Source organism: Balaenoptera acutorostrata, chromosome 6, assembly GCF_949987535.1.
Source record: "Balaenoptera acutorostrata chromosome 6, mBalAcu1.1, whole genome shotgun sequence".
Taxonomy (NCBI): domain Eukaryota; kingdom Metazoa; phylum Chordata; class Mammalia; order Artiodactyla; family Balaenopteridae; genus Balaenoptera; species Balaenoptera acutorostrata.
The window spans coordinates 123,456,486-123,479,021 of record NC_080069.1 but is presented as its reverse complement, the minus strand read 5'-3'; the positions used below and the strand labels follow the sequence as shown (position 1 = coordinate 123,479,021).

The 22,536-nt window shown below is 54.5% G+C and overlaps 1 protein-coding gene across 1 annotated transcript in view; it reads right to left on the bottom strand.

Annotated features, from left to right (window-relative positions):
• Positions 1-9,428, bottom strand: part of FAM163B (family with sequence similarity 163 member B) — a 31,073-nt gene extending 21,645 nt beyond the window's left edge. The window contains exon 1 of the mRNA XM_007194412.2: positions 9,155-9,428. The gene's annotated coding sequence lies outside the window, so the exon portion shown is untranslated. The remainder of the gene's footprint in view (positions 1-9,154) is intronic.
• Between the last annotated feature and the right edge of the window lie 13,108 nt (positions 9,429-22,536).

Below are 22,536 nucleotides of genomic sequence, written 5' to 3'. Positions count from 1 at the left end.
CCTCACCCCAGGGCTGTGTGTGTGGCAGGGGGCGGTGGTATATGTGTATGTGTTTGTATATGTGTACATCTGTGTGTATGTGTCTGTGTGTACATGTGTGTATCTGTGCATGTGTGTACGTATCTGTGGATGCATGTATATGTGTGTTCTGTGTGCATGTGCAGGTGTATATGTGTTGTGTCTGTGTATATGTATGTATGTGCATGTATGTATATGGGGGTATATGTGTGTGTACATGTGTATGTGTATGAATGTGTGTCTTGTGTACATGCATATCTGTGCGTGTGTGTATGTTATGTATATACATATGTGTGCACACATGTGTGTTCGTGTGTGTACATGTGTGTCTGTGTATGTTGGTGTGTCTGTGTGTATATGTGTGTGTGAATGTATGTGTCTGTGTGTACATGCATATCTGTGCGTGTGTATGTGTTATGTATATACATGTGTGTATGCATGTGTGTGTGCGTTTGTGTGTGTATATGTGTCTGTGTATGTCTGTGTGTCTGTATGTGTGTGTCTGTATGTCTGTGTGTCTGTCTGTCTGTGTGTGTGTGTGTGTGTGTGTGTTCACGGTGCTAATGGTGAGTGAAGAGCACATGAACAGGAGCAAAGGTGAATCAAGCCGCCTGGTTGTTCCAAAGACAATGACTGCACCGTCCAGCAGCGGGGGAGGGGTGTGCTGGGGGAGGGGTGTGCTGGGGGAGGGGTGCGCTGCCACCGCCCTCTCTGGACACACCCTTTAAGTTCCGGGGACCTGGCACCTACCAGGGACCCGCCTGGCCCTACCCTTGTGTGCGATCAGTGCAGCTCATTTAAATCAGGCCCAGCTTCCGCCCTGCGGCTTTAGGGAGGGCCTACAGCAGGGGTGGGGCTGGAGGAAGGTGGGGGGCAGGGGTGGAAGGGTGGGCGGACAGCCAGGGAACCCATGGAGCGGGCGGGGGAGAGGTCGATCTCAGGTGGTGGAATCCGGGACTCCCAGAATCTAAGCACCCACGTCCTGGAGTCCTAGAAAATCAGAACATCCAAGCAACGGATGCTTAGAATCTGAATCCCCCGAATTTTTTCTCTTCCATTCAGAAGGGACTTTGGACGATACCTGGCCTAATCACCTGCTGGGTGAACAATAAGGGAACTTCTTTCTTCTTGAAATCACAATTCACCCAAGATGGTCAACCCAAGCAGTCGGATCTGCAACTCTCGCTGGGGAGCGAGGAGGGCAGCACCACCTCTGACTCCCGGCCAACGTCCAACTCCTCCCTGGAGTCGCCCCAGCTTCTGTCCCACGTACAAGCCTACCTGCCTGTGCACCTTCATTCTGGGGCAGAGGCCTCAAAGGGCGGCGGTCAGCCCCTGGTCCGCTCCCCACCCCTCACCACTCACGCACCTCTTCATTCGTCTGATGGTTTACGGAGCTCGACCGCCTGCTGGGCCTGCAGGCACCAAGGCTGCAGACTTGCTACGAGCCCTCCTCCCAGCCTTGGCCATTGCAGCTGACTCAGAGACTCCCTTCCAAGCTCCTGGGGGCAACTTAGCTGCCCTGGGCAGTCTTCCGTGGCCCAGGCTCCAGCAAAGCCCCTGCCCGAAGAAATCTGTTTACATCTATTTTGCTTTTAAAAAAAATTGGGCTCAGCCATTTTTAAGTGAGTGTAGGCGTGTTGTTGAAAGGGCCCGTCTTGCAGATTAAATGATTTTTTCAAAACCGGGAGTTGCTGTCAATGAAGAGTGGCAGCATTAACCCCCGGGGCCTGGCCAGGAGCCGAGGTCCGACCAAGTGAGGCCGCCAGGTCCAGAACTGCCAACCAACACTTCATCTGATGATGACATTCCCACACTGCATGGAACAGAGGATGGTGGGCACCGCATAGAACAGACCCTGCTGATGCCCGGACCCCCGGGCACTGGCCTCGCTCCTGCCCCGCTGGCTGATTTCCCATCTCTGGGACACTCTGAGCCCCTCCTTTCCTGAACAGGTTTGGCTTGTTTGGAAGGGAGACCCAGATGGGAATATAGACGGCGTTTCTGGCTCGAAACGTGGGGGGATCTCAGGCCAGGGAGAGCCGGGCAGAGGCCACCGGCCCCCCAGCAGATGAGGTTGGCCCTCAGAACAGCACAGAAATATCCAGCCGTCCAACAAAAATCTACAAGTGCCCCTACCCGGTGCCGGCCCGAGCCAGCTCTGGGCTCCTGATGAGCCAGACCGACAGGTACCATTCTCGACGGGCTCCCAGGCCGTGTACGGAGGGAGGCCGGTGGGAATGAGCCACAGAGCTGGGTGTGGACGGGCTGAGAGCGTGCCCTGGGCCTGATCTCCTCACGAGGTGGTGTGAGGTCAGGGATGCTTCCCTGAAGGGCAGACCCGTACTAGCCAGGAGGGATCTTTCAGGCCGGGAGGTGAGGAGGGGGGAGGACCCCCAGGGATGAAGGGTCTCAAGCGTTCCAGAATTGGAAGTAAGCAGGGCAGGGGAGAGAGGCGAGTGGTGAGGCTGGGGGTGGGGGCTGGCAGGGTCTGTTCCCTGCAGGGCCCCTTGGACCGTACCAGGGGTCTGGGATCTAGCCTCAGTGGGGATGGCTTTTAAGCAGGGTCCCCAGCTGCACATGACAACAGAAAACCCGAGTTCCAGCGCGATGACCATTCCACAGCCTCCAGCCAGCAGGCCCAGAGACCCCAGAATCTAGCACCAGGTTGCATTTGTCATGCCCCTCTGGGTGTGCGGGGTCTTAGCTGGGTGATGATGAATCCTCACGACGAGAAGGGTACAGCCATCCCCGTTTGTAAGGACCAGGAGACTAGGACACAGAGAGGTTTAATCACGCGCCTAAGGTCACCAGCTGGGAGGAGCCCTTGCCGGGGGCTGGACTGAGCTGCGGGGTCCTAACCCTTGTGCCTGTTCCACGCATCCCGCTGGGTCTGCAGCCCTGCTGGTCCCCTGTCCGCCTCCCCGTACGCCCTCCTCCTCGCCCTCACCTCCCCTCATCCTCACGTCTCATCGTACAGATGTGGATGATCCCAGGAAAAAAAGGGCAGACGGCAAAAAACAAAACACAGCCCAGTGGGTGAAAAAAAACCGCCACAAAAGTGATCATTCAAGACACCGTGCCGTAAAACAACATATTTTTTGGAAATAGAAATCTGTTTAGTAATTAGAGGGAATGCTCGTGTGGGAAGTTCCATGAAGGTACAATTAAAGTTGACTATATTTTTAATTTTGTAAATGGGTTCGCACTGAGCCAGGACCTTCTGCATGATGAGATGAGTGTTTTAACCACACAAACCCTAAACACAGGTAAATACCAGAAGCTCACAAGTCGACAAAAGGGAGGCTGCTGTTCTTTTCTGGTGAAATATAAGACTTTTTTTCACTGTCCTTCAAACCAGAATTGGATCATCACATCTTGGCATCGGCCCTCTCAAAGCCGTGACTGGTTTTGCAGTGTTTCGAGGGGATACCCTGGCAGGAAAAGACACGTGGTTTCTCGCTCTAAATGTGGGTCCTTCTCTAAGCCAGCGGCTCTGCTGGGCTCCGGGAGCAGTGGCCGGTGGGGCGGGAGGGCCCCCTGCAAAGAAAGGATGGGGTGATGGATCGTGTGCTCGCCTTGAAGTGGAAAAGGGAGCATTTTTATTTTGTCTTAGGAGAGAGTCCCTGAATGTACGGAGTGAGGGGCATTTGCCAACGCCAAGCGGAAGAATTTGGAAGACAGGATGTAAAACATGGCTCTTTAAACTGCAAGGTGAGCCCCTCGACAGTGTTCCGGATAAACTAATGATGCTTCCCTGGCTGCCTCCTTCCTCTGCTGGGTCAGACACATTCCCCGTGGTCCCCGCTGCAGCCCCAGGCTTTCCTGCCTCCTATCACGCTTGGCAAAATAATACCAGCTAACACTAGGGGACGCGTTGGCAGCAGCTGCAAACCCGTCTGGCACGGCTGGGCCCCGGGGCGGGGGCGGGGGCTCTGCAGTGGGTCCTTCCTTTGACTGCTGCAAAATCCCCTCAGCACAGGGGGCGGGGGTGAGCCTTTTTAAGCCTGGCAGAGAGACCAGAGGATGACAGAGGGGGCCACGAGTGGGGAAACCGACTTCAACCACAGAACAGATCTGAGTGCTCAGAGCCAGTGAGACCACCAGGAAGTAGCCCAGCTGGTTCTCACGGGCAGGAGAGAGATGGGGAAAGCCGGGGCATCTTCAGTGGGTCACCGGTTACCAGCCAAAGTCAACAGACGGTGCCCCTGCGTCCCCGTGACGGCAGAAACGCCCCATCTCTCCACCACTCCTGATCCTCCCCACTCCATATGCGTCCCTCAGGGCTTAGCTCAAATTCCACCTCCAGGAAGCCTTCCCTGACTGCTCTTGCCCACGGGGTACCTCCCTCTGAATCTGGGACACCTGCCGCCTCGCACCCAGGTTACAATCCACCGAGAACTGCCCTTGCCTTGCCATCTCGTTCTATTCACGACTGCGTGTCCCCCCGCCCCACCCCGCATCCCCGGCCATGAGATCCTTCCCTGTAGGGATCACGTCACTGAACAAATCTGTAAAAACTACACAACGCAGAAAACCCGGATGGCCTACATACCTGTTTACTAACACGGGTCCAGGTAAATAAATGAGAGAATGGGGTGCTGGCATGGAAAGATGCTCCACATCGGCTGATTTTAAAAGGACAAGGGAGGAAGACAGGCAGAAGAGCCCTTGGTGATGCCCAGTGTGGCCAGAGCAAAGGACTGACAGCTAACACAGGCGTGCGGGCTGCAGCTGGAAACAGGGGCTTTTACTTGGTGACAAACAAACAAAGCTGGATGTCTTGGTTTTTCTTTTACAGCAGGCATGGATTCATTTTATTTAAAAACCCTTTAAGGTAGATTAAAATGAGTATATATTCATTAATAATGTGAGCAGCATAGAGGAGACAGTCACCTACAATAGCTTTCCGCGGGTAGAGCCCTTTTTCTGTTTCGGGGTAGGGTATGTTTTCTAGAACAGTGTGATTCAAACTTCATTGAGCAGAAGAATCGCCCAGGGAGCTTTTAAAGCAGGTCTGGAGGGGCCGGAGAACATCTGCATTCCCAGCGAGCTCCCAGGGATGCCACAGCTGCTGGTCTGTGGAGGACCACTGCTCCGCGTTTATGCTTGTACAGTACGTGCAACTGAATACGGCAAATAACCATAAAGATAATAATAATAGAGACAAGACTATTTTCCAGGCCCAGCTGCTAGACAGGACCAGCCTGGGAGCACCCCGAGGGGCCACCTTTGCATAAACCGTGGAGCTGGTCGGGAAGAATCAAGATGCCGGTGGTGGTCAGGGAGCCAGAGTGGTCCCAGTGGAGGGTCTGCCTGCTTGTCAGGGGCAGCCCCCGGGCCAGCCTGTGGCCAAGCCAGGAAGTGAGCACCAGTGGGGGCTGCCCTGGGGTAGACCTGGGCTGGATGCTATCATTGTCATTTTATGAATGAAGAACCTGGGGTCCACAGAGACTAAGTAACTTCACTAAGGACACGCAGCTTGGACACAAACACAGCTCTGGTCAGCCCCAAAGGCTGTGTGCTCTTATCCACTCGGCCGCACTGCCAACCTGTCGTCAGTAGTCAGGGGATGTGGCGGGCCAGGCTGCAGCTCCGGGAGCCTGACTTGTTCTGGGGCCACTGCCCGGGTCCCTGATCAGCCTCCCCCTGGGTCTCCCAGCTGGTCCAGCCCTCTCCCACCTCTGCAACCTGGGAAAGCTGAGCTTGCCGTCTGCCCACTTCTCACTCTCCTGGTCCAGGCCTCCCTTGTCTCCCTTCTGTCTGGATGCAGCGGTCTCCTCCCAATCCTCCCTGCTTCCAGCCTCACCCTCTCCAAGGTATCCTCCACGCTGCACTCTGGGAGCATTCTCTAAAGGCCATATCTGCCCGAGGTCCTCCCAGGCTCTCGCTGCCTGTGGTTCCTGGGGACCTCGGAGAAAGCCCACCCACAGAGCTGGGCTTACAAGCCTTGCCTGATCTGACCCCCACCTGCTCCCCACTTCCAAGGTCCCAGGGCTCTCACCAGGATTGTTTATTTAACCCTCCAAGGCCCCCAGGGAAGTAGGGGCCACAGTCTCCACTTCACAGCCCAAGAGCCAAAGGCCCAGGGTCCCATGGCCAGAAAGCAGCAACACGGCTTGGAACCCAAGCCTCCATCTGAGTTCGGGGCTCTTGCCCACCCTCCACCCAGGACAAGCTTGCCCACCCACCTGAGAGCTTCCCCTTGCAGCGCCCTCCATCCCCGGCAAGACCCCAGCGAGGGGGCGGGGCCGAGGCCTGGGGGAGGGTTCACCAGCTTGAGCCTGTTCAGGGAGGGGACCTGATGCCAAAGGGGACAAAGAGCTTTGCAAAGAGAAACAAGCACGCACTCCGTATCCAGGAGCCTCTCTGCTCGAAGGTGGAAGGAGAGGAGCTGGCAAACGCCGAAGATTCTGGGCCTGTCAGATCCCCTCTGGAGCAAATCCAAAGGGACCGACACACCGCCAGGAAAGCCAGTGCCGAGGAAAGCAGCAGAGCCAGGCTGAGAAGCCCAGCCGCCGTGGCCTCAGTGGAGCAGACCCCGGAACAGACTCCGGGTGCCAATGCTGCCGGCCGGGACTCTCCGTTATCCCCCATATGCCAGTGGGGAAGGCAGAGGCACCCCCTTTTTTGCACATGAGGAGGCTGAGTGATTTGCCCAGGGTAGCCCGGAACCCTCTCTCTCTGCCACACAAATTGCCTTTTTACTGATGCACAAGACGTGGACTTGCTACTTTGGAGAGAGTGGCGGGGCTGGGAGCTGCGTGGAGGACAGGACGAGGGCCAGCTGCCACTCTGCCTTGCCTCCTGCCCGGTTACTGAGCCGTAATAAATCTCTCCCGCAGCTCCGCCTGCCCCCTCGCCCCTCCTGAGTGCTGTAATTATTCCTCGCGGATCCCGCTGCCGTCACTTCACAGAGCAGGCCCACGTGGCAGGAGCCCAGAGGGCTCTCTGCAGGAGCGGTTCCCGGGGCTGTGCGGTTCACCCAGAACCAGCACCGGGAGTCAGCAATTCAGAACCAGCCCCCAAACATGCAACACTGGGGTCCTCACTGGGGTGGGAAGTGGGGTTGCTGGGATTGGGGGCTTGGGCTCACGTCAGCCCTGAGATTTCAAAACCCCTCCAAACTCTCCCAACACTGCAGCTCCTGCCAGGCTTACCCACTCCATTCGGGGCTTAGATGAACAGAGCTGCAATGGCCCACGGGGGACATTACATGACTCACCCCATCATGTCACAGATGGAAACTGAGGTCTAGAGAGGGGGAGTGACTTGTCCAAGGTCACCCAGAAAGGTGGACAGACTGGGCAGATAAGTCTTGGCTCCTCCAGCCGTGCCTACCTTTTCCCCGAGCGCCCTTCTTCGTGCTGGACCATCGTGATGGCATAAGCAACGTGTGTCTGAGGCGCAAAGCCTTGGAGCCTGGGGTGGGGGCTCTGGGATGGGCGCTCTCCCCTCCCCATGCTGGAGAGGCAGAGATGGAGAAGCTGCAACCCCTCCGTGTGCCAGAGCCAGGAGCAGAGCATCGGCTCAGTCCAGAAAGGCCAGCAAGGCTCTCCAGAGTTCCCCACCCTGACTCCTGTGCACCCCTGGGGCACCAAGGCTGGGAGAGCCTGTGCATCCTTTTCAGACCCCAAACCCTTCGGGAAGCCACTTCCAAGCTTTCCAAGTGAACCCGGACCAGTCAGCCCCACTGGAAATGCAGTCAATGGGAAGACCACATCTCAGCAGGATCCAAGGCACAAGGATTACCCTGTCTTTTTCATCCTGTTCTGCAGGTGCTTAACAAGCCACAACCAAATAAAAGAATGAATGGAGAAAACCCCACATTGCCTGAGCCCCAGCGTCAGGAGCAAGACGGATTTTTCACAAGTTCCCAGCACGCAAGCTTCTTTAGAAAGCTTGTGGTCAGTGCACATAGGGTTAAACAACCTCTTCCCCAGCACAGAAGGTGCTTGCACCCACCTGCTTAGATAAGAAGAGCTCTGGTCACCTAGACTCCATCCTCAATGCCGCCAGAAAAGGGGGAAGGTGGGAAGATGGGCATATGTGCTTTCCTGGCAAGCCTGAACTTTTGGGGGTTGGAAGTTCTCATTGTTCCTGGAAGTCCCCCAGAAGTCTGGCCTGGCCTGAGCGGAGGGGATCGCTGGAAGAAGGTTGGCAAGGTGTCCCTTCTGGCATTCCTGAGCCAGTTTCCTGGGGAACGTGCAAGGGGGCATGTTGGGGCTGTGGCCTCCGGGACGCCCCCTTATCTTCGAGAAGGGTCAGTGAACTCGACCCTCAAGATTCTAGTCTCAGAGCTGCGGAGGGCTGCACACTGGCGGGACTGCTCATGCCACGTGGTCCCTGGCCTTGGGAGCCCAAGACATGGAGTGGGGTGAAATGGCAGAGCTGGGGGGTGGACAGGACACCGCTCCTAGATTTTTGGTGTTTGGAGAGTCTTTCCATCCCCGACTGGAAAAACCCAAATGCCGGTCTGGTGCTCCCCTCCCCCACTTAAGCTGAGATTTCAAACAGACAAAGATGGGTGTGAGGCGGGTGGCAATGACAGAGGCTGGTGTGTCTGAGGCCAGCTCTACCACTTACTGGCTGTGTGACCTTGGGCAAGTGACTAAACTTCCCTGAGCCTCAGTTTCCTCATCTGTCAAATAGGGCCAATGTCCCCCTCCTCGTGGGCGTCGGGTGCATTGAATCGATGATACCGCAGGTCCAGCACCCAGCATGGTGTCTTGCAGAAGGCAAATCTCGGTAAAAGAAGGTCTCAGCCCCTGGCAGCAGATAGAATGGGGGCCAGGCACCTCTTGGAAACTTTCCCTCTCCAACATCCCTCCTCCCTGGCCGGAAGAGAGATGAGGCATCCCTCGGCACAGTGGGTGCCCCTGCCTTTCCCTCAGGCCCTCACTGCCCACTTCGGTCTCTATCCACAGCCTCCTCGACAGGGGCGTACTTTCAGGGCGGCCGGAGATGCGACGGGCTTCCCGGGCCCCGGCAGCTGCCTGGGACAGGGACCCGGCGCAAGGCAGCCCAGGCAGGCTGCGGTGGGCGCTCCAGACGAGGTGGGCACTGAGCCGGGGCTTCCCCGCTTGGGTCCTCTGCCCCCCACGCCCCGTGACCCGCGCGCCCGCTCGGCCCTTACCTTGAACCATGGGAACGGCGCTGCCCCGGCCGGCCGAGGACTTGGGCGCACGTGACGGGGCGGTCCGGCGTCCGTCCCAGGCCGGGCGCAGCTAGTAGCGGCCGCTCACGCCCAGGCCACGGCTGCGGCGCCTGCTGGGGCCCGGCGGGCGAGGCGGGCGCTGGAGAGGCCCCGGAGGTCCGCGGGAGGCGGCTGCGTGCCCAGGCGGGAGCCCCCTGCCAGCGCCGGCTGCGCCGCGGCTCCGGACGCCCAGGCTGGCTCCCGGCGAGCGGCACGCGCGCGGCTCCAGCCCAGTCCCGGGCGCGGGGCGCGCGCGCAGGCGGGGAGGGCGCGCGCCCGAGCAGGGCGGGAAGCGCGCCGCCGGCCCCGCGCGCGCCGCCGTCGGGGGCTGCGGGGAGCGGCCCGGGAGCTGTCCCTGGTGCTGACGGCTCGTCGGCTCAGGGCCGAGGCTCGCGACCTCCCGCCGGCCTGGGGGCGACCCCACTCCCGCCCCGCGCCCCGCGGGGTCCCGTTGCTCTTAGCCTGCTTTCCTGGCGCTCCCCGTCTCCACAGCGTTGGGATTTGGAGTCAGGCCGAAGCTGCTGTTTACCAACAGTGCAACCTTGGGGCAAGTCCTTACTCAGGAAGTCTCTGGTTCTCATCTTCAAAATGGGCCTAAGAGCAGTGCCTATAAGGTTGGTCTGAGGATGAAATTCAACGACGTGTACGGGCTTGGCACACAATGAGTGCTTAGTAAATGCTTGCCTTTATCATGATTCCCCCCCCCCACCACCATTTTCTTGTTTAGCAGCCACGGAGCAAGTTAGAGAAGGGGGCAGTGCTGCTTCTGGGCTGGGCTGGCCAGTGTTGGGGGCTTGGTAGCTGCCTTTGGACCTCTTAGGGCATCCATAAGGGAAGGGAGTAGACGTCTTCCTAGGGACTTCAAAGCACAGACTTAGGACCAATGGACAGAAGTGAAAGTGAGGCCGATTTGGGCTGGGTACCAGGGAGAACTTTCTGATGGAAGGTCCTTCCACCTGAAATGAGTGCTCGTGACCTCTGTCTCCACAGACCTTCAAGAGGAGGCTGCAACCACAGGGACCCTGAACTGAGAAAGTTCTGGAATTAAAAGGGCTTTGAATCAAAACATGTTAAGCAATAAAAACCATGCCAGCACACTGAAAGCACGGTTTGAATGTTTGCTTTATTGACCCTTAAGTTCTCTATGAGAAGCTATACCCTGGTAGGAAGAACGTGTAACTTCACCCCCATACTAGAGATGAGAATACTGAAAACAGACAGGGGAAAAAGTAACCTCCTGGAAGTCCATTCCCACCTTACAGATGGTCTGAGGACAGAAGGGTAAGCAACTTGCCCAGAGCCACACTGCAGGGCCAAGAGACCAAACGGACAGACTCCAAACGTCCAGCCTGCTGTCCAGCCTGCCAGGTCCCCTGGCAAGGGTCACAGTCTACTTTTCCAGAAGTATTCAAGCTATTTTGAGCCTGGAGAGTTTCCTTATAACAAACCAGGCAAGTACCTTATTCCTCTTAACTAACGGGAAGAGCTGGTGCCTGCCCCTTGTATCTCTGTCCCTTCCAAGCAGGATAATTAAACGTCACCTGCCTCACTTCCCAGGGGACCAGTGGTTGTGTTTGATTCATTAATTAACTGTGAGCCGTACCTGCTTCCACTAGGCACTTATCTCATGATAAACATCACTCATTATGTGCTTAATATGTTCTAGACACAAGGCTAAACACTTGTCCTGCGTTGTTTCGTCTAGTCCTCTCGACAGTCCAGTGAGATAGATACTGTTGATACCCTGAGTTTGCAGCTGAAGACTTTAGGCTTAAGAGCGGTAGACTGGAGATGGGCTGGACCAATTCTCAGGCATGTGCTCCTAACACTCTTCTTCCAGATTTTCCACGTTTTCCCCAAACTAGGAAAAAAGATGGAAACATTAATAGAAATTCCATATAAGGAGTCAGAGAAAGAGAGGGGGAGGGGGAGAGAGAGAGAGAGAGAAAGAGAGGGAGAGAAAGAGGAAGACATAAGAGAGGTGCAAACTAGCCAGCCAATCAATGCTCTTGGAGTCGGCATAGGAATCCTTTAAATCAACATTTCCAGTCAAAATCCCCGTTACGACAACTGAGCAACTTTTCTTTTTTTCAAGATTTCTTGGATCCTAGCAAATGTGTGCCAGGAATTTTAAAAGGAACATCGCTGCCAAACCCTCTTTACCAACCAGCTCCCAGGCCCTTCCACTTCTTCCCATGCCTACTTTTCATTCACACTCTGTAGAATTTCACAGCCGTGGGTCTGGACAGCTGCAGACCTCTGAAACCGGTTCAGGCTCTGGAGCTCTTGACCTCGTGAAGCATTGGTTTCTTTCCTGTGCTGTGCAAAGAGGTGGGCTCCTGGTGCTTGTGATGATGTAAATCGAGCCCATTTTACTGAATCCAGACTGAATACTCCTCCCAACATGTAAGGTTTCTTATCTTCACTTTACAGATGGTAACAGAGGGGTGAATTGGCTCACCCATGGTCACACGACCAGCAAGGAGGCGGCTGAATGGATTTCATTTGGATAACGACGTCCCATAGTCACCACCAAACTTGTTCTTCGTGTGACGAAAGCGTGGCTTGATTTTAAGCAAAAACCCCATTTCCAAAAATAAAAATGGGGTGGGGGAAATGGAGAGTCACTGGTCTGACTTTATAGAAACAATTCACCACCAGATTTCCTTAAATAGCACTTTCTCCTGTGCATGAAAAGAAGGATTTGAGCTACACACAGTTCTTTCAGGTTGGCCAGAAACAAGCCTGGGGGTGGGAGGAGCGTCGTGGCGCCGCCCCACTGGTGTTCCTTCCACTACAACCTGCTTTTCAGTTGCGTGGCAACTGCAGACTACGGCAGCTACTATGTCCCCCGCACCAGCATCTTTCCGCAACGTAGAGCTTCATGGATATAACTCAAATCCAACAGATGGCCAAGTTGGGTGAAAAAAATCCCAACACGTTGGATCATGCGTGGCAATTTACAAAGGTTCGTTTTCCACTGATAGCAAATGGGGCTTTTGTAAGTTGAGCCTGGGACGGGACCTTTACGGCCACATGTTTCTTGGGGGCAAGTATGGCTAGCCTGTGGGGGGGGGACCATGGCTTGACCGCGGGGACTCAGCCTTCTAATCACAGCCACACGGTCACATATAAGTTCAGGTGGAGTGCATTAAGTTCTTGGGAGCAAAGGATATTTACCCAGCTGCTATTTCTGACCCGAGTCTGGTCCTACAGAGAGACAGAGAAGCAGAGTGCTTGGGGGGTAAAGTTTCTGCCAGGATGTGAGAATAACGGCCAAGAGCCTTTCCAACTCTCTTTCTGGGAGACTTCAGGAGGGGGTGAGTTTGCCATCTCCAGACGTGTCCAAGCAGCAGCTGGCCATCACTTAAAGCAGAGACGAGCTGGCCAAGCTGACCCCGGGAACCCTTCCAACCCTGGAAGTCCGTGAGATTTCAGAAGGCGCAGCCGATGGCTGCTCAGAGGGGGCGCCCCCTTTCCCCAGCCTCTGTTTCAGCTGCCCAGTGGATCTTGGGGCACCAAAAGGGGCACCCCGTTGAGTTTTCCAAGTTTATGGGCACTGGGCCAAATGACAGAAGTGGCTGCTGTTTCCACCAGTGAGTACTTATGGAAATAGCCTGTACCTTTGGGCAATTGCTAAATTAACCTTTGTTTGGTCATTGAATTGTTTTGTTTTCCCCATCTGCACTCCTAAGGGGTTCCGCCTGATTGAATGGGCTGGTGGCAGATCCACTGATGTCACTAAATCTATGTCTCCAAGCCAAGCCCATTTAGAAAACAGATTAATTAAAAAAAAAATTGTGTGATGGGCAACACCATGACACTGTGATTATGTAGTGATGTTGGCTGGCAGAGTGTACTCACATCCTAGACTTAGGACTTTGGATTGGGTGTCATTTGGACGTGACCAGGAGAATAACAAGGCATCAAAGCGTGTGAGAGTGAGAGGGTCAGACAACCAGGCGTGCAAGGGGCCGGGAATGGGCGGGTGTGTGGTGTGTGTGCCAGTGGTCAGGCACGCATAGTGGGTGGGGTGATTCCAATTGCCCTGGTAGGAACAGACAGCCTGGTCTGTTTGAACAGAAATCACTGATGGTTTTTAATTACTGCAACATTTTAAAACGTTGTGACAGCAAGCTTGATATGTTTGTTCTTTAGGAATCTTCAAGGTTGCTGGACGAGGAAACCATGGTGATAAGTGAGGTGCTTGGGACAGCCAAGGGTCCCTCAGGGCTCCTTATGTGAATCTCAGGACAAGTCCTGCCGAGGGGGTGGGGAGTGAGATGGGGCCCCAGGGGATTCTTATTTCCTCCACTTCAGAGATTTGTTCCTTGTTGAGAAGCTTTAGCAAGATCTCTCGGGATCTGATCTTCAGTTTCCCAGCCAAACCGTCCCACAGGAAGAGCAAACCCAGGCAGCGCATTCATTCATTCATCCATCCATTGATGTACCGCGCCCTGGGGAGGGGTGCAGAGACAAGGGCAAAAGCCCCTGTTATCTGGGAGCTCAGAGGTGGGTGAGGTTTCCAATGAGACAAGGTTCCCTGCACCAGGTGGAGCTGGACCCAGGACTGTGCTATGATTAGCTAACCCTGAGCCCTCCTGACAGCCCTGAGAGATGAGAACTCTTCTTTTATTTGACGCATTTGCCAGTAAAGAGGCTGAGACTTGGAGAAGGGAAGGCCTGCTTGGGCTGCGCCCTGGCCGGGATCCCGCTGGCTCTGACGTCCACACTGAGCAGGTCCCATGCTGCTGGGGGGCCCCCGCTAACCCTGCTAAAAAATAGGAGATAAAAATAAGAGATTGCCTGTTTGGACTATGCGAACCTATTGTGAACCTTTCCTCAAAGGAGAGCGATCTCCTGTCACCTGCCTGCTTCTATTAGCACAGGCTGCAGAGAATGCTGAAAACTGTTCATTTTAATAAGAGATGAAGACGGAGGCCCCTCTGTGACTGACACTTACAAACGTCATGACACGACAATAAGGTCTGTGTGAGGTTGGAGGCCTTTCATCCCAATAGCGAGGGAGCCGTTCGTTCCCTCAGGACGGTCTCTGAGGTGCCACGTGAGCTCCAGCCACCCAAGCCCTACAGAAGATGACCTTCCCTGGGGCACAAAGACCGGAAACGTGGACTTGGCCATTGCTCTCCTGTCAGAATCCATCACTGCCGCCAGCTCCCGATGGCAAGTTTGGTGGGGGATGAGGAAGAGGGAGGGTTTGGGAGGGGAGGGGGGAACAGCGAGGTTAGATGTGGGGAAGCAGAGCTGAGCACGTGTTCCGGGGTGGCGGGGCGCAGGGGTGAGGGGTGGGCTGTGCCGAGCTGAGGCTCTCTCCTGCCCTGGCCTGGCCGCTGCCCCCACCACCCCCATCTGGGGGGCCTGGAGCGACCTAAATAGCATCAGCTACGGTTCTGTGCCCAAGCACACTGCTGCCCGAGCCAGTCCCCACACGGTAAAATGGGGAGATATGCGTGGTGTTTGGAATGCCACTAAAGAAGCTGGGAGGACAAATTTCACCCTCAGCCTCCCTCACCAGGTCCTTCTCTATCCGGCGTCTGCTCCTTTTCTTCGTGGCCCTGATTCCCCGGGCACTGTCTCATCTATGGTTCCTTCATCCTCTGCCTCTCTGCACTGGGAAGGAAGGCCCATGAGGGCTGAGCTTTGTTTCTCTCCGTCTCCGGCTCCCAGCACCAGCCATAGCGACTGTTTGTTGAATGAATGAAAGACCTTTGCATGAGAAAGCATTTGTCTGAGGCTCTATGCTGGTCCTAGATTCTCAGCCTTGCAGACTAGGAGTAGCCAGAAGCGGAGCCTCCCTCTGTTCCTGACGCCCTGCTGAGACCACTGGCCATGATGATCCTTCCTGTGGGATGGATGAGGAAACCGAGGCGGTGAGAGACAAGTGACAGCCGGATACGGAGTTGATGCACAGCTCAGGGGTGTGCCCAGAGCCCCTCCCCGCCACCAGGCTCCCCAGAGAGAAAAGGCAGAGCCCATCTCAGCCCATCTGCCCTGGGGACACTTGGACCACTGCAAGACCCCTAAGTGGAGCCTCCCACCCCACTCCCCCCGACCCCCATCCATCCCACGCACGTCTGGGCCCCTCCCCAGTGGGAACTGCCTAGATGTCCCCCTTGGCCTGCCGGATGGAGTGCAACCTCTGCAGGGCAGGCCGGTCCCACCACCCTCCCCAGAACTTCGGCCTAGGACCACCCCCAGGTTGGCTGATCCCAGGTGCACGTTTTATGTCCATGCCTCACTGCCATTGCCCACGCTGATGCCTCTGCCACAGTTGCTCTTTCTACCCGTCACCATTGGACGAGCTCCTACGCACCCTACAAGGCCCAGCTTGAGTGATGCCACCTCCGGGATGCCAGGAGGATCGTGTAACACTTTGATCAAAATTCTAATGTCCCCTTTTCTGCAATTGTTTACCTCTCTTTGAGCATGAGCGCCTATGCCAAGTCAGACTGACTCATTTATTGAGTACCTACTGTGTGCAGCACGGGGATGGGTGCTGTGATGCAGGGGTGGACAGGACAGGGCCAGTCTTGTCCTCTCAGAATCTACCCCTGGGTCAGGCTCGTGGTCTGGGCTGGTCCAAAATTTGGGTCTGGACCTGTAGATCTGGTCACACTGCCCTGGGGCAGCACAGGGGGAAGACAAGGGCTTGGAGGTGGACAGACCGGGGCTCGACCCTGGTCCCCTGCTTCCTAAGTGGGTGAACTTGGGCCCTCAGCTCAGCCTCAGTTTCTCCAGGTGCGGCTCTGAGCCACATGAGTCTGCTTACCTCCCAGGTGAGGGTGAGGCCACCCCCGCCCCGCCCCCTCCAGCATGGATGCTCTGTGAGAAAAAGGCTGTGGCCATCCCAGCAGCAAGGGCTGCGCTGGGCATGAAATCCCACCCGTTCCTCCTGGTGGTCCGGCCTGGCGCCTGGGTTCTGGTCTCTGGAGCCCCAGTCCCGCCGGCTTTACCCATCCTAGTGGGGGGGTGGGACTTGGCCAGACAGCTTCCTTGCCTCTGATGGAGCCTGGAGGGGATTGGCATTCCACCCTGGGGCCCCGCCCAGGACCCCGCCCGCCGGCCACCCCGTGGACCGGGCGTGCTCCCCTCCAGAGCCCCGCCTGCGTCCTCCCTCCTTGCCGGCTATGGACAGGCCTTTGCACGCTTGGTCTGTCCCTGGGCAATGATGGGGGCAGGGGGCAGCAGGTGCCAGGCCGTGGGAGACCATCTGGGCGCATTAGCATGCAGTGCTGAAAAGCAGGCCTTGTCTCCAAACCAGGGCCAGTGGTGCGCTGGCAGCAGGAGACATGGCCGGGAGGGAAGGGCCCGCCTCGGGCATCTACCACCGTCCTTGGTCTCCTCACCGACCCGTTGTCACCCCCAGATGGGTCAGTCTGGGGACATGAGTTCTCTCTGTTGGTGGCTCCTGTCCCCACCGCACCCTCCTTGCCCCCTTTCTCAAAGGCTGGGGTGCAGTGTGGCTCCCAGTTCGGGGAGGGACCCCGGGGCCGCTGTCCTTGTTATGAAACTGGAATCACCCACGAGGACACCGCTGCCCTTCCCGACGCCTGCCGGCCTCTCCCGCCGCACTGTTTTCACCAGCCTTGCCGTTTGTGTCCTGATGAGAAGTTTGGGGTAGTCGGGCGACCTTGTGCACCCTGAGACCCTGCCACGTTTGTGAGGCGTGCATCTCCCCTGGGAGAAGCCTGGGACGGCCACACTCTGCTGCCACCAAGCCTGCCCCTCCCTTGGGGGCTCTCACCCCGAGCATCGGGGGCTCGGGCCAGAGTGGGCCTCGCTTGGCCTGAATGTCGGTTCCCTCCCTTTTACGGGGGCGCGGCATGCAGCTCACGAGGGTGGGTGAGAAAGCCGTGTGTGAGAAGTGAGCACGGCTGCTGCCTGTGTGGACACCAGCGACAGACACCTTCTAGTCTCCCCCCAGGCGTGGCCAAGGAGGGGCCATGGCAGGTGAGCGAAGCCCGAGGCGGGGCGCTCTACACCCCGGGCCCCCTCTCTGTAGGGTTGCATCTCTCCATGTCACGCTGGCTCCTGGGACCCAGCGCTCTCCTTCTGGGGCCTCCTCCCTTCATCCCAGCGGGGAGAACAGCAGCTCATTCCTGCCCTTCACCTGGGGCCTCTCGCTGGGCCCACCTCTTCACAAAACCCCTGTTATTAAACCCTCCTTGGACACCCTCATCTGAGTGACCTGTCCTTTTCCCTCCAGGACCCTGCCCGATGCTCCCTTCTCCCAGACACACCGGGACCCATACTGGATGTGATTAAATTGCACGATTTCTCGGCGTTAAATGACATCTCTTTGGTTGACTGTGCCTTTGCCTGCCTGCTGCCGTGGCTGAGAATCCTTTCTCACATCTGCTCATTTCGTTGGCCCATTTCTTCCATTCCTGAGTCCTTGTGTCTTCATACTGATCTGTGGGTGCTCGCTACATATTCAGGAGATGAATCCTGAATCTCTTCTATGGGTGGCAAATATTTCCTCCCCGCTGGTGTCTGTCTTCATCTCTCTTTATGGTCCATCAACATGCTTAGGCTGATGGTTTTCAAGGGTAGATCTGTCGGGCTTTTTCTTTAGGGCTTCTGGGAGGCTGATAAAAGTACACGATATTTTCCCTACTATTGGTGTAATTTTGACTTTGATGCTTAGTTTTTAGCCCATTTAGGAATTTTGCAAATGTGAGCCAGAGGTTTGCTTAATTTTTTAAAAAAATTATTTATTTATTTATGGCTGTGCTGGGTCTTCGTTTCTGTGCGAGGGCTTTCTCTAGTTGCGGCAAGTGGGGGCCACTCTTCATCGCGGTGCATGGGCCTCTCACTGTCGCGGCCTCTCCCATTGCGGAGCACAGGCTCCAGACGCGCAGGCTCAGTAGTTGTGGCTCACGGGCCTAGTTGCGCCGCGGCATGTGGGATCCTCCCAGACCAGGGCTCGAACCCGTGTCCCCTGCATTGGCAGGCAGATTCTCAACCACTGCGCCACCAGGGAAGCCCCGGTTTGCTTATTTTTATTTCCATTTTGTTTTGACACATGAATAGCCAGGTGTCACCTGTTCCCTATCAAAGTGAAAATCACATCCATCGTAAATCTCATTCCATACACGCAAGGGTCTGTTTGCTGTCCTGCTTGCCTCTCCCTTCCCCAGCATGTGACAGATACAACTTTTACGGCTCTGTGGAACCACTGTTATCAAGAAGGGCAAAATGCCTGTCAATGTTCCTTTATCTTGCTGCCAAAATTTTCTTAAGTTTTTTTCTCTTCTGAATTATGTGTATTATCAGCTTGTGAGGTTGGGAATCCTTGGGGGGCTTTAATTAAGATAGAACTGAATTACAGATTAATTTGAAGAAACTCAACATCTGGAGAGTAGTGCAGAATGGTAGAACCCCTAGGACCAGACAGCCTGGGCTCAAATCCCAGTTCTGTCACTCCCCAGCTGTGTTCCCTTGGATAAGTTGCTTGACTTCTCTGTGCCTCACCTTCTTCTTGTGTAAAATGGGGTAATAATCACACCAATATTGCTGGAAGCATTAGTGTAAAAATTAAAAGAGCTAAGATATGTAAAGCATGTATGAAATCAGACATCATCTGTTTTAAGATAAATCATTATTGAATTTATTACTAGGAAGGAAAAAGCTGCCAGTTAAGCTGTGATATGCCCTTAATTGTAAAGTATATGTCAGTTTCAGAGATGTTCAAATGTGGAGAATATACTTATTACAATCAATACAGGAGAATATTGTCTTTACAATGTTACAATGTCTTCCCATCAAGGAGCCTGGTTCTTATCCTTAAATATTTACTGAGATTTTCATTTTCTATCCTTCAGTAAAAAAAAAAATTTTAAGTGCTTTTATTTTTTTTTAATTTATTTTAAAATTAATTTACTTATTTTTTGGCTGCATTGGGTCTTCGTTGCTGCGCGTGGGCTTTCTCTAGTTGCGTCAAGCCGGGGCTACTCTTTGTTGCGGTGCGCGGGCTTCTCCCTGTGGTGGCTTCCCTTGTTGCGGAGCACGGGCTCTAGGCGTGCGGGCTTCAGTAGTTGTGGCTTGCGGGCTCTAGAGCGCAGGCTCAATAGTTGTGGCACACGGGCTTAGTTGCTCCGCGGCACGTAGGATCTTCCCGGACCAGGGCTCGAACTGGTGTCCCCTGCATTGGCAGGCGGATTCTTAACCACTGCACCACCAGCGAAGTCCCTCCTTCAGTAAAATTTTATAGTATTCTTCATATGAGTTCTTTAGGGTCTTCAATAATTTTTAGGAGGGTGAAGGGGTCCAGAAGCCCAAAAGTTTGAGAACCATGGCTCTGCATTAACAGAAAGGCAGGGAGACCTTAGGATCATCTTAACAGACGTGGACAGGGCAGCTAATTACAGTCAGCGTCTATTGCTGTTTGAAAAGAGAAACTTGCTCACCTAGGAAAGGGTATCTGACGACAATTGATGGCAGGCATCCTGCACTTGGGGAAACATGGAAAGTGCTCGCGGGAACAAGCTGACCTGTGCACCCTCGCACGCCAGGGTCTCCGCCGCCAGGGAGGCCTGGCGAGCCTGCATGACAGAAACGGAAATAAAAGACACAAATATTGAACCGCCAGAAGCTGAGCTGTGACTACTCACTGACACTGGAAAATTCCACTTGACAAATCCAAGTGAACCCAATGGAGATTTATTAGGACAATTACCAGTTTAGCAAGTCGGCCAGCTACAAAATAAACGCTTTTAAAAATCAATGTTTTTGTACCCATTACCATAACCCAAGTAGAGATGTGATGAAAAACTGATTCAATTTGAGGAGAGGGACAAAGGGAGCTTAACTGAACATGTGTTACATTTATTTGTAAAACTAAAGCAAACATGGCATAATAAGCATATAGAAGATCTGAGTGGAGAGCACGTGAATATCTGTGACACCACTCTCTTTATTTTTCTTATATTGGAAATATTTTAGAATACAGAGATGACAATGGATCCCATTCCTGACAACCACAAAATTACCTGGACTTCACCGTATGCTGATTTTTGTCTTCCCAACCTTTCTTCTGTCCCCCGTCCTCCTCTTGCTTGGGTTAAGATTTTCATTTCGTTAGAATACACCCTTGAGTAATTCTGTCAGAAAGGAGGGTGGTGGCCAAATGTATGAGTCCTTGCATGCTTGAATGTTTCAATTTTGCCCCGAAAGCAGAATGCTGGATTTGGAATGGTGGACTTAATAACATCTCTCAGAATTTTATTTATTTTTTTAAAAATTTTATTTATTTATTTATTTATTTATTTTTATGGCTGTGTTGGGTCTTCGTTTCTGTGCGAGGGCTTTCTCTAGTTGCGGCGAGCGGGGGCCACTCTTCATCGCTGTGCGCGGGCCTCTCACTATCGCAGCCTCTCCCGTTGCGGAGCACAGGCTCCAGACGCACAGGCTCAGTAGTTGTGGCGCACGGGCCTAGTTGCTCTGCGGCATGTGGGATCTTCCCAGACCAGGGCTCGAACCCGTGTCCCCTGCATTGGCAGGCGGATTCTCAACCACTGTGCCACCAGGGAAGCCCCCATCTCTTAGAATTTTGGAGGAGAGATCTGGGTCCCCTGTCATTTTGTGTCGCTCTTAGGAAAACTGGCATTGCTCTAGCAAGTGCCTCCACAGGTAAGCTTTCTCTCCCTCTCTTGCTCTTTTTCTCAAGTTTGCTCTCAAGTGGAAGTGTTCACTCTCTCTCGCTTTCTCTGGGAGCATCTTCACTCTGTTCCTGGGCTCTTTCTGGCCGCCCCAGGTCTGCCGGCCTGTGTTCATTGGCTTCGAGTCTGAAGATGGATGTCTTTCCGTAGCTCTGGGTCATTTGGCTGTTTTCTTTCTTCTGTCCTTGCTGCTCCACTTTGGGATGTCCCTTAGCTGGCTGTGGGGCATCTGGAGCTGTCCCCCAAGTCCCCACTTTTCCCTCCTGTGTTCCATCCCTTTGCCCTTTAAGATGAATTCCTCCAGCGGTGCCTGGCCTGGTCTTCCAGCTCACCGACCTACTCCTCACATGTTTCCTTTCTGCTCTCAGCCCGTCTATTCTAAATTTCCAAGATCTCTAATTAGTTCTTTTATATCAAGGCCCATTCTTGCTTTAGAACTACGATAACCCCTCTTATCTCTCTAAAGATAGTAATTATACTTATTTTAAAATCTCTTTGCTTACTCAATCAATGCCGCTTCCCTGGGGGTTGGGGTTTCTGTTTCTGAGCTGAAGCCTCCGTGATGGGGTAGCTTTTCCTCACGCGCTTGGTCTGCTGGGCAGTATGCCTATTTTTGCATTCAATCTGTCTGCCGCTGCTGCGTCTGTTTCTGAGCCTCTGACGGAAGATGGGGTGGTACGAGCATCCGGGCAAGGTGGGTGGGGAATTGCTCCCTTGGACGGGGGGGGGGGGTGCCCTGTGTTTCATCAGGGACAGTAGTTCCCTGGTCAATGTCCTGCAGTGGTGACCACTCTCTGCTTTAATCTGGGGACTCAGCGGCTCTCTGCTGCTTACCACGTGTGGGAGGAGCGACTGGTCACGGGGCTGGTCCGTGGGCAGCAGCTCAAGGAAGCACGCTGACCATCCTCCCACCCCACCACGCGCCTTGTCTCCGTGGCTCTGAATCTGGGACTCAAGCCTCTCTAGCTGTCCTCTCAGAGCACCTGTTGGGAATGTGGTTTCCTCTAATTTTGTTTCTTTGCATCTTTCTGTGATTCCTACAGAATCCTGATCCCCTGAAAAGACTCCAGTTTTTAAAAAACCAATTCTGTTATGAATTTTTTTCTTTTAAAAACACCTTTCTGTCACTTGGTAGGATTTGGGGGGTGGGGAGTATGCATCGCCTCCCATTTGACTGAAGCCTCAGAGTGTTATTCAACACACCTGAAGAGCGTGTTTTGCCCTGGGTACCCCACGGCCCCCCTCCAGGGCGGGTGAGGCATCAGCAGATCCTGGGTACCAAGTACCGGCGGGTGAGGCATCAGCAGATCCTGGGTACCAAGTACCAGCCCCCAAGATGTAACAGCATCCCTTCGTTTTGGGTGATGGAGACTAAAGTCTGGGTCTGCTTGACATTGTGAGACCACACGACAGAAAATAATCCAACTGCTGAAACCACAAAAGTTATTGGTAACTTCCAGGACCTTCCTCTGAGCTGGGGATGATGAACTCTACATCCGCAAGGAGACACCAGCTTACGTGGCGCTCCCCTTTGTCCCTCAAAGTGCTGTCCTGAAGCTTCTGTTTGCTCAAATGTAAGAAAGGCGGCTGATGTTTTGGTTTTAAAGGACACCCCTCTGGGCTGAGACGGTGTCGGTGGCA